General features: G+C 40.5%; 1 pseudogene; it reads right to left on the bottom strand.

The window, feature by feature from the left end:
- Positions 1 to 4,590: 4,590 nt before the first annotated feature.
- On the bottom strand, positions 4,591 to 5,687 carry LOC139359333 (zinc finger protein OZF-like; annotated as a pseudogene).
- Between the last annotated feature and the right edge of the window lie 5,721 nt (positions 5,688 to 11,408).

Raw genomic sequence — 11,408 nt, 5'->3', positions numbered from 1 at the left:
ACCTGTAGTCCCAGCTACTTGGGAGGCTGAGGCAGGAGAATGGCGTGAACCCGGGAGGCGGAGCTTGCAGTGAGCTGAGATCTGGCCACTGCACTCCAGCCTGGGCGACAGAGTGAGACTCCATCTCAAAAAAAAAAAAAAAAAAAAAAAAAAAGAGTAGTCTACACACTATCACCGCTTCCTATCTCCACATTCACTCTGGTTGTTGGCTGTTTTGTTTTCAGATGGGGTCTCACTCTGTCACCCCGGAGGTGGGGCCTGGTGGGAGGTGTTTGGATTATGGAGGCGGATCCCTCATAAATGGCTTAATTCTTGGTGATCAGTGAATTATCATTCTGGTGGTTCAGGAGAGATCTGGTTGTTTAAGAGTGTGACACCTACCCTGTCTCCCTCCCTCTCTTGCCATGTGAATTGTGACATCCCCTTCTTCCACTGTGATTGTAAGCTCCCTGAGGCCTCACCTAAAGCAAATGCCAGCACCATGCTTACTGTACAGTCTGCAGGGACCCTGAGCCAAAATAAAATTATTTTCCATATAAATTATACAGTTTCAAGTATTCATTTATAGCAATTAAAACACACACACATGCACACACAAAGATGAACCAAACTGGCATAAAAGCCTTAGGCAAATACTCCTCAAAAAATGTACAGGAGCTTTCTCACCTATCTATTGCACTGAAATAGTCAGAAGTCAAAACTTGCTTTAGTTTTGGCTCTCTCCCTAAGTAGACATGAAAGTATTGTTTTGTTTTTCCTTTTGTGACACTGGGTCTCACTCTGTCACCCAGGCTACAGCACAGTGGCACAATCACAGCTCACTGCAGCCTCTACCTGCTGTGCTCAAGTTATCCTCCTGCCTCATCCCTCCACGTAGCTAGGACTACAGTTATGTGCCACCACATCCAGCTAATTTTTGTATTTTTATAGAGACTGGGTTTTACTATGTTGGCCAGGCTGGTCTCCAACTCCTGGGCTCAAGTAATCTGTCCACCTCCGCCTCCCAAAGTGCTGGGATTACAGGCATGAGCCACCGCACCCAGCCTTCTTCTTTCCCTAGATATACAATGGGAAAATAATTGGATGCATGCTACTATCCAACAAAACTTTCCTGAAGATAAAATGGTTAGAACAGGGGTTTCCAAACTGTCGTCCCTGGTACAGCAGCATCAGCATTCTCTGGGAACTTCTCAGAAATGCAAATTCTAACCCCGACCTGATTTACTGAATCAGAAACCCTGGAGAAGGGCCCAGCAACAAATTATCTAGGTGATTTTAATGTACACTGAAGAACCACGAATTTAGATAAAAACATTCTGCAGGGGGATGTGGGGGAGGGAACTGGAGGCTAAATAAATGCCAAAATATGTTATCATTGCCTTGTATGACAAAGTCATGTTTAACCTTGCTATTGAGCAGTGGTCAATAGGCAAAATTCCCATGCCAGATTTTTCATCAAACAGCTTGTGTTTTTTCTTAATACTGTCATCCTTCTGGTATCCAAGGGGAAGTGGTTCCAGGACACCCCCACAGACACCTAAATTCATGGATGCTCCAGATCCTCATATAAAATGGCATGGCATTTACATACAGCCTAAACACATCCTCCTATATTCTTTGAATCATCTCTAGATTACTCATAATACTTAATACAATGTAAATGCTATCCAAATAGTTGTATATTAACATTTGTATTTTTTAAATTGTTGTATATTTTAATACTCTCCATCCAGGGTTCAATGATTAATGGATGCAGAATCCACGGACAAAGAGGGCCAACCGTATCATAAAGAGAACACCTTAAAACATGAAATATATGTGCAAAGAGGGAAAGCAGAGAAAAAGATGGGGTATGTCATCTTAGAAAATACAAATTCATTTCGATATTTAACTATCTAATTCCTCCTAAAAGCCTAAAGATACAGTGATGCAGTGGCATTTAATGAGTTTTTTTCTTTAAGGTTTCAAAATCAAGCTCAAATGCTGTGTGTTGTTGACATCCACCACTATTTAAGAAAACCTTTCATAACACTCTTTATATTACACTGATGAAGGATTAAAAAATTCTTCAGGAAGGGCTGGTTTACAAAATGGAACTCTCTCTAGGGTCTTTGCCATGTTTCTCATACCCATCCCATTCTCTCTCCGTAACAGCAGTGGGAGGAGTGACATAGCTCGCAGGTTAAGACTGACATGCAGGTGTTGACATCTAATGCACTGAACTGTGGAAGTTCTGGGAAGCTATTTTCTGCTTTTAAAAATAAAATTAGCCAGGCATGGTGACTCAAACCTGTAATGGCATCACTTTAGGAGGCCACAGCAGGATCACTTGTGCCCAGGAGTTTATATATGGGCAATATATGGAGACCCCATGGTTACAAATTTTATTTTATTTTTTTTAAACTAGCACAGCATGGTGGTGCGTGCCTGTAGACCCAGCTACTTGGGAGGCTGAGGTAGGAGGATTGCTTGAGCCCAGTAGGTGAAGGAGATTGCAGTGAGCCAAGGTCCTGCCATTGTATTCTGGCCTGGGCAACAGAGCAAGACCAAAAAAAAAAACAAAACAACAACAACAAAAAAAAAACAAGATTTTATCAAAAATTTAATATTTAATGCACATGTGTCCCATGGAAATATGCAGGACAGGAAAATTGACATTCCAAAATTAGCATAACTGAAAGAGACTAATTATATGACGCCTGCACATGTCTGTTTAACAAAAAGTTGAAATTTTCTAAGCTCGTTTTGCAAAATGTTAGAAACACAAAGAAAAAGATCATATAGTGCAGCAGTCTCCAACATTTTTGGTACCAGGGATCAGTTCCATGGAAGACAATTTTTCCACGGATGGTTTGTGGGGCTAGGGGAATGGGGATGGGACATTTTCAGGATGAAACTGTTCCACCTCAGATCATCAGGCATTAGATTCTCATAAGAAGCACACAACCTAGATTCCTCACATGCACAGTTACCAATAGGGTTCATGCTCCTATGAGAATCTAATGCCATCGTTAATCTGGCAGGAGGTGGAGCTCATGTGGCAATATTCACTTACCTGCCACTCACCTCCTGCCATGCAGCTGAGGGGGAGTTGGGGACCCTGATATAGTGTGTATAACATGTTAAAATAATTACAAGAGATTTAGATTGTACTGTCCTTTTAAATTTTAATAAAATAGATTAATTTCATATTACATAGAGAGCAAATCCATCCACTCATCTGTGATAAAATTTTAGAAATACTTTCTATAAAATGTTTTGTATTTGATTGGAAATGAATCCAGTATAACATGACTTCCACAGATAGCATTCACATCCTCACTCCCATTCTTATTAATTTTGAGAAATGTTAAAAATACAGAAATGTACAAAAAATAAGACAAGATATCCATATACCACAATCCAGAATCAATCAGTATCTTCTCATATTTACTTGAAGTCTTTTGAAAGAGAAGTGGATGTTTATATACAAAACGGAAGTCCCCTTTAACCAATACCCACCGCACCTCCCACGCTCATTACTTTCCCTTCTCCACTCTTGACAAGTGACCACTATCGAGAGTTTGGTCTGTATCCTTGCAATCCATTTCAAAAACATGTACATACATATATGCATCCATTACCAATAGATAGTACTGAGTTTTGTGAGGGAACTTTTAATTCAAATTTACAAAATGTCATTGTACTAGCTGCATGGCGCTGCAACTTGATCCCCCATCAACAACTTTGGGATCTTTCTGTTAATACAAGTGGATTTCATTTGTTGCATTTTACAGGTACATAGCATTCCATAAGAATTTCCCATATTGTTCATGATGGGCTTTTTCAGTTGTTTCTAATTTTTGGCTACTACAAATCAAGCCACAGTAAACATCCTAATATATGTTTCCTGAGCATTCATACTCACAAGTAGAACTGCTAAGTATTTCTGAAGTTGTTACAAAGAATGTTCCCCTATTCCCAAGGTCATAAGTATTTTAGTATATAGCTTTTTCATATTTCTGTTTCTAACCTCTGGATTCACTTTTGTGTATAGTTCATGATGTATTTTTTCCCCCTTGGAGAACAAGTTACCTCTACTTAAAATAATAGTTCCATTATTTCCTCACTTCCTGATGCTGTTTGTATCATATTCCAAATTCTAATAAGTGCATAGGTCTTTTTCTGAAATCTCTTCTGCTCTGTTGAATCAATACCACAGGAGTCTTAATATTAGTTGTAGATGACCATGTTATCTATTTTTGTCTGTTCCTTTCCAATATTTACACTCATTTTTCTTGTTATTGGTGAAGATCTCCAGATCTATGGTGTAGCAATAAAAAATAGGCGTCCATTTTGTGTTGCAATTTTTAGTGAAAATGTGCCTAAACTTTTACCATTATCTCTGCTGCAGGTTTCTTTGTTGGACACAGGCTCTTTATCATATGCGTGTCTTTGTCTTCTGTACAAATTTTCTGTGTCCCTTGAGTTTTTAGTTGTTAAAGTTAACCTCATTTGTGGTGCTTTGCTTCAGAAGGATTATTTCTGGTGCATGATGAGGTGCAAATTTCTGATGAAAGCTTTCCCACTTTCTAGGCGTTCATGGGGTTTTTAGTGAGGATGAATTTTCTAGTGTCTAATGTCGTGTGACTTCTTGCTGAAAGCTTTCCCACAGCCGCTCCACTGATAAGGCTTCTTACCTGTGTGTATTCTCAAATGCACAGCAAGGGTTGAGAACTGAAAGAAAGCTTTCCCACATTCATTACAACCATAGGACTTCTCACCAGTATGGCTTCTCACATGCACCGTGAGAGATGAGCTCTGAGAGAAGCCTTTTCCACAAGCATTGCATTCATGAGGTTTATCACCTGGATGAATTCTCACATGTAGAATAAGTGATGTTTGCTGAGAGAAGGCTTTTCCACATTCATTACATTCATAGCGTTTCTCTCCACTGTGAATGTTCTGACGTTGTATGAGGTACTTCTTCTAACCAAAGGTTATTCCACATTCACTACGTTTAAAAGTCTTCTCTCCAATTTGCATTTTGTCATGCTCAGTAAGGTTGGATTTACCACTAAAGGTTTTTCCACACTCCTTACATACAAAGGGCTTCTCTCCTGTGTGAGTTCTCTGGTGTCTGATGAGGTTTGTCTTCTGAATGAAAGCTTTCCTGCAATCTTTACTTTCAAAAGATTTTTCTCCAGTGTGAATTTTCTGGTACATAAGGAGGTTTTCCTTCTGGCTAAAGGATTTTCCACATTCAATACATTCAAAAAGCTTCTCACCGGCATGGGTGTTCTGATGTTTAATGACATACTCCTTTTGGCTAAGGGCTTTCCCACACTTGTTACATTCAAAAGGTTTCTCTCTCATGTAAAAATGCTCATGCTCAGTGTGGTTTGACTTGTGGCTGAAGACTTTCCCACATACCTTACAGGCAAAGGGGTTTTCCCCACTGTAAATTCTCTGCCAGCTGAGGTGTGACATCTGAATGGAAGCTTTCTCATATTCACAAGGTTTCTCTCCAGTACAAATTTCTTGATGAATGAGGATGTACTTTTGGCTTAAGATATCTCCACATCTCTTACATTTATAAGGGTTCTCTGTGTGTAACCTCCTAAATGCAGAGTAAGGGATACGGTTTGAGAGGAAATGTTATCACACTCAGTACATTCAATGCTTTCTCTCCAGAAAAATGTTCTAATATTCAGCAAAGTATTGCTACCTTCACTGCTTTCTCTCCAGCATGAATTTGCTGCTTCTCAGTGAGGGTTGTCATCTAGCTAAGGGTTTGTCAATACTCCTTAGTCGCACAGGGTTTCTCTTCAGCATGATTTCTACGTTCGATGAAATGCGACATGCGAGTAAAACTTCCCCCACATTCAGTAAATTCACAGGGCTTCTCTCCAGGATGAACACTCTGGTGTCAGATGAGGAACAAATGTTTTAAACCAAAGGTATTTACACTTAAAGAGGGTTAATACCATAAGGAGTAAGCTGTGGTAGAGAAGTTCCCAACTAACTCCCTTGATGATTTTTTCCTACACGAGCTCCCTCATGATTTCAGTCCAGGTTGTGATTCAAACTCAAAACTTCAAAAAAGTGTGGCCTTAAAAGAAATAAGGTCTGAGAACAGAGGAAGTATTTTTTCTTATATTCAATGCTCTTTTCCTCAGTCTTTACTGGAGATGAATCAACGTGCCCCCCAAGTCCTTGTGCCTGTCTATCTCTTCATCATCTTCTCAGACTTCTTCTAAAATGGAGTATGAAGAACCATAGCACAAAGGAGTTAATTCATAAAGTGCTCAGAACCATGGCTGGCACATGGTAAGCCCTTCATCTTGCCTATATATTACCGTCACTTTTATTTGTGAATTTTCCCATTACTAGCAATGAAACGTCAAACTGTGCTTTTTTGAGATTAACTCTGGTAGCCCATTTCCCAATATGAAAAGCGTCTATATCATTAAAGCTTCCAACTAAATTATGAGAAGGGAACCCTACTTGAGGTGATCTAGGTAGAAAATTAACATAAATGGGTCCACAAAGCTGAGAGTACTCTTGAAAAACAACCTTTCTATTTCAGAATTTAGCAAGTTGTATAACAAATAATGAAGAACTGTTACATAGAAGAAAAAGATGACTACATAAATATTAGAAAGCCCACCTGGGATGCTAAGGAAGAAAAATACTGCTCATATTTTATTTATTTATTTATTTATGAGACAGAATTTTGCTCATTACCTATGCTGAAGTGCAGTGGTGCAATCTTGGCTCACTGCAACTTCCGCCTCCTGGGTTCAAGTCATTCTCCTGCCTCAGCCTCCCGTGTAACTGGGATTACAGGCGTGAACCACCACACCTGGTTAAATAATGCTCATATTTAACAGAAAGAGAATAGATCAACCAACAAGTACTTCCTCCCAAAACCCCATTAAAATGATAAGAAAGAGGAAAGTGGTACAAACTCACAAGGAAAAAAATATAGAAGAAACGCTGGTACACAGCAACAGATATTAACAGATTTTTCAATAATGGAAAGGATATGGAAGATTTCAGTGCACAACAGAGTTATCTGAGGAAACTCAAATAATGGAAATGTACAGCAGAAGAGAACGCCAGTGATTTGTACCACAAAATATCAGAAAGACTCAGAAAATGAAGGGAATTAGGTTTTTCAAAAGGAATAAACGATGATGGCTGAAAAAAGCGTAAGGAGAAGTTGAACACACACTGTCCACTCATGAGAACAAAGGACTGGCCACACCTTTACATGAAATAGAAGTTTATCCTCTGCAGAAATTTAATCAGAGCTCAGGGTCATTCAGCAAATCAGATGACAGGAATGAGCTGCTATATGAAAATCAGAAATTAAACCTACATATATGGTAAGACCTGCAGCACCGTTCTGCAGCTGAAGACAAAAGATGCTGGCAACCAGGTATATATACCTATGGGCAGGATATGAGAGGATCCTTCTCTGGACAAACTGAAAGGCCCACAATAAACCTCATTAGCAGCCTGGCTAACATGGCAAAACCTCATCTCTACTAAAAATACAAAAAATTAGCCCAAGTGGTGGTGTGCGCCTGTAGTCCCAGCTGCTTTGGAGGCTGAGGCATCAGAATCGTTTGAACCTGGGAGGCAGAGGTGCAGTGAACTGAGATCACACCACTGCACTCCAACTCTAGCCTGGGTAACACAGCAGGACTCAGAAACAAAACAAAACAAAACAAAACAAAACCAACCAACAAACAAAACCTCATTAAGATGCCCCTGCAAGATGATAAGTGTCACTTGTATTCATATTTCATTGGCTAAAAGAAAGGACTTGGCCGTGGCTGAGTTCACTGGAGTCAGACAGTGTAATCCTTCTGTAAGACGGAGACCAATGGTTCACTAAGCATTTCACTTTTCAGTCACTGAAGCCTACCAGATACAAGCACCTGGGCACAAAAGAGCTTATGATCACCTTTTAGTGAGCTGTTAACAAATATTCCACTAATTCCACCAACATGAAAGACATCAAAATCAAGAGAAAAAAAGCTATGAGGAAATAAAGGCAAGGCCCAGCAAACAACACTCAAACCAATCTGGAATAGGTAGAAGATATTTTGTCAGTTAAACAATAACAGGATTTTGTAAGCAAGAAATGGAAAGGAAAGTTCCCTTCGAAATTAAGACTGTGGGGAGCGGGGGGGGAATGATAAAGTGGAGCGTATCCACATTCATCAATAAGAAGACACCTTGTTCCAGAAGGCATAGCCTGCCTCACCCTAGCAAACTCAGGCATGGCTAGGTGCTCACTTGGCTGATAAAATAGGATCACAAATGAAAAGTGTCATTTCATGGTAGAAGTTTCAATGACAAATTCAGAGTATACACCAAGGAAACAAAAAGCTGAGTAAAAGAAGTTCCAAAAGAAAAGAAAACTCATTGGAGGAAATATTCAAAGAACAAAAAAATGCCTCTACTGTAAGTCAAAGGGCCCACTTGAGTAAGAATAAGACCCATACCTAGACACATTAGCGTACATTTCAAAACAGAAAATACAGAGGTTATAAATGTTCTCAGAAAGAAAGAACAAGGCTGGACACAGTGGTTCACACCTGTAATCCCAACATTTTGGAGGCCAAGGTGGGAGAATCTCTTGAGTCCAGGAATTCAAGACCAGGCTTGACAACATAGTGAGACCCCATCTCTACAGAAAAAAAGTAAAGAGTTTCTGAGACCAAACAGTCTAAGAACAGCTGCTGAAAATATTCGTTCAACAAATACTTATCTCCTTACATGTGCATGGCAGAATTCTAGGCTCTAGGGATAAACAGTATTGAATAAAATTTTTATCTTCTGCTCTCATCAAGTTTACATTCTAGTGGAAATAAGAATAGAGATGGTTTGTTAAAAAGCAATCTGGATATGGTGGCTCTGGCTTGTAATCCCAACACTTTGGGAGGACGAAGCAGGCAGATCACTTGAGGTCAGGAGTTCGAGACCAGCCAGGCCAACATGGTGAAACCCTGTCTCCACTAAAAATATAAAAATTAGCCAGGGCTGGGTGCGGTGGCTCATGCCTGTAATCCCAATGCTTTGGGAGGCTGAGGTGGGTGGATCACCTGAGGTAAGGAGTTCAAGACCAGCCTGGCCAACATGGTGAACCCTGTCTCTACTAAAAAAAAAAAAAAAAATTACCTGCTCATTGTGGCAGGTGCCTGTAATCTCAGCTACTTGACAGGCTAAGGCGGGAGAATCACTTCAACCCGGGAGTGGGAGGTTGCAGTGAACTGAGATCACACCAACGCACTCCAGCCTGGGTGACAGAGTGAGACTCCATCTCAAATTAAAAAAAAAAAAAAGTTTTAAGTGCTATGGAAACAAAATTAGGGAAACGGTAAGTAGTTTCAATTTCAGATAGGATGATCTCTGACAAGGCAAGAATCATGTCAAGACATGAAGAAAATTAAGATAATGATCCTTACAGGTATATGGGGGAAGAGCTTGCTTTCTTTTCATTTCTTTCTTTCTTTCTTTCTTTCTTTCTTTCTTTCTTTCTTTCTTTCTTTCTTTCTTTCTTTCTTTCTTTTTTTTTGACAGAATTTTGCTCTTGTTGCCCAGGCTGTAGTGCAATGGCACCATCTTGGCTTATTGCAACCTCAACCTCCCAGGTTCAATCGATTCTCCTGCCTCAGCTACTCTCTCAAGTAACTGGGATTACAGGCACACGCCACCGGGTTTAAGCAATTCTCCTGTCTCAGCTACTCTCCCAAGTAGTTGGGACTACAGGCGCATGCCACCACACCCAGGAACTTTTGTATTTTTAGTAGAGACGGGGTTTCACTATGTTGGTCAGGCTAGTCTCGAGCTCCTGACCTCAGGTTATCCACACGCCTCGGCCTCCCAAAGTGCTGGGATTACAAGCGTGAGCCACCACATGCGGCCTGGAGGAAGAGCTTGCTAAGCAGAAATTAAACAAGTTCACAGGCCCAGAAGATCCTGCTGAGCCTCAGTGACACTAATACTTATCAAACATGATGTCCTTCATGTCCTTCTTTGGCTTAGCCTGACCCCCGCCTATGTTTTTTTTTTTTTAATTTACTTTTTAAGAGACAGGGTCTCACTGTTGCCCAGGTTGGAGCACAGTGGCACAGTCATAGCTTAGTACAGCATTGAATTCCTGGGCTCAAAGGGATACTTCTACCACAGGTTCCTGAGTAGCTAGGAACATAGGCATAGGCCATCATGCCCTACTATTTTTAAAAACTATTTGTAGAGATGGGGGTCTCACTATGTGACCCAGGCTAGTCTCCAACTCCTGACCTCAAATCAAGCAATCCTCCTACCTTCCCATCTACCTAAATGCTGAGATTTCAGGTGTGAGCTGATATACCTGGTGCCTATCTTTTGACATTTTTAGAATCTATACGTCTTCCTGGAAGTGGCTCCCAGAATGTGCTCTCTCTTTTTTTTTTTTTTTTTTTTGGAGACGGAGTCTTGCTTTGTCCCCCAGGCTGGAATGCAATGGCACCATCTCAGTTCACTGCAATCTCCACCTCCTAGGATCAAGCGATTCTCGTGCCTCAGTCTCCCAAGTAGCTGGGATTACAGGTGCATGCCACCACGGCCAGCTAATTTTTGTATTTTTAGTAGAGATGGGATTTTGCCATGTTGGTCAGGCTGGTCTTGAACTCCTGACCTCAGATGATCTGCCCACCTTGACCTCCCAAAGTGCTGGGATTACAAGCGTGAGCCACCACGTCTGACCAGAAAGAAAAGTTTAGATTTTTAAGAGATAGCAACCAGATGCAAAGCTCGAACCTTGATTACATCCTGGAATTTTAAAAACTATGAAAGGCATTCTGGGGACCATTGGAAAAACATGAACAAAGACTGGATCATCTATAATATTAGGACAATATGGTTAATTTTCTAAGGTGTGATAATGGCATTTCGTTATATGGGAGGGCACTTTTTTTTCTTTTTTCTTTTTTTTCTTTTTGAGATGGAGTCTCGCTCTGTTGCCCAAGCTGGAGTGCAGTGGTGCAGTCTTGACTCACTGCAACCTCAGCTGGATGTGGTGGCTCATGCCTGTAGTCCAAGCTACTCAAGAGGCTGAGGCAGGAGAATCACTTGAACCTGGGAGATGGAGGTTTTAGTGAGCCCAGATTGTGCCACTGCACTCCAGCCTGGGTGACAGAGTGAGACTATGTCTCAAAGAAGAAAAAATAAAAAAGAAAGAAAAGAAAAGAAAAAAGAACTGGTCGATATTTTCACCCCCAAAAATTCATAGATTATTGAACAGCACCTCATGCGTTCTCAAACTACTGATCAGAAAAATAAAACATGGACCTTCCTTTCAACACGATTATAATGCAGATTATAGACAGCAAAATCCAAAAATATGTTTAAGATGTCATTTACTGAGGACT

The sequence above is a fragment of the Macaca nemestrina genome, chromosome 17 (genome assembly GCF_043159975.1).
Source record: "Macaca nemestrina isolate mMacNem1 chromosome 17, mMacNem.hap1, whole genome shotgun sequence".
NCBI classification, from domain to species: Eukaryota; Metazoa; Chordata; class Mammalia; order Primates; family Cercopithecidae; genus Macaca; species Macaca nemestrina.
Note: the sequence above shows the minus strand (reverse complement) of the source record. Positions and strands in the feature narration are given on the sequence as shown.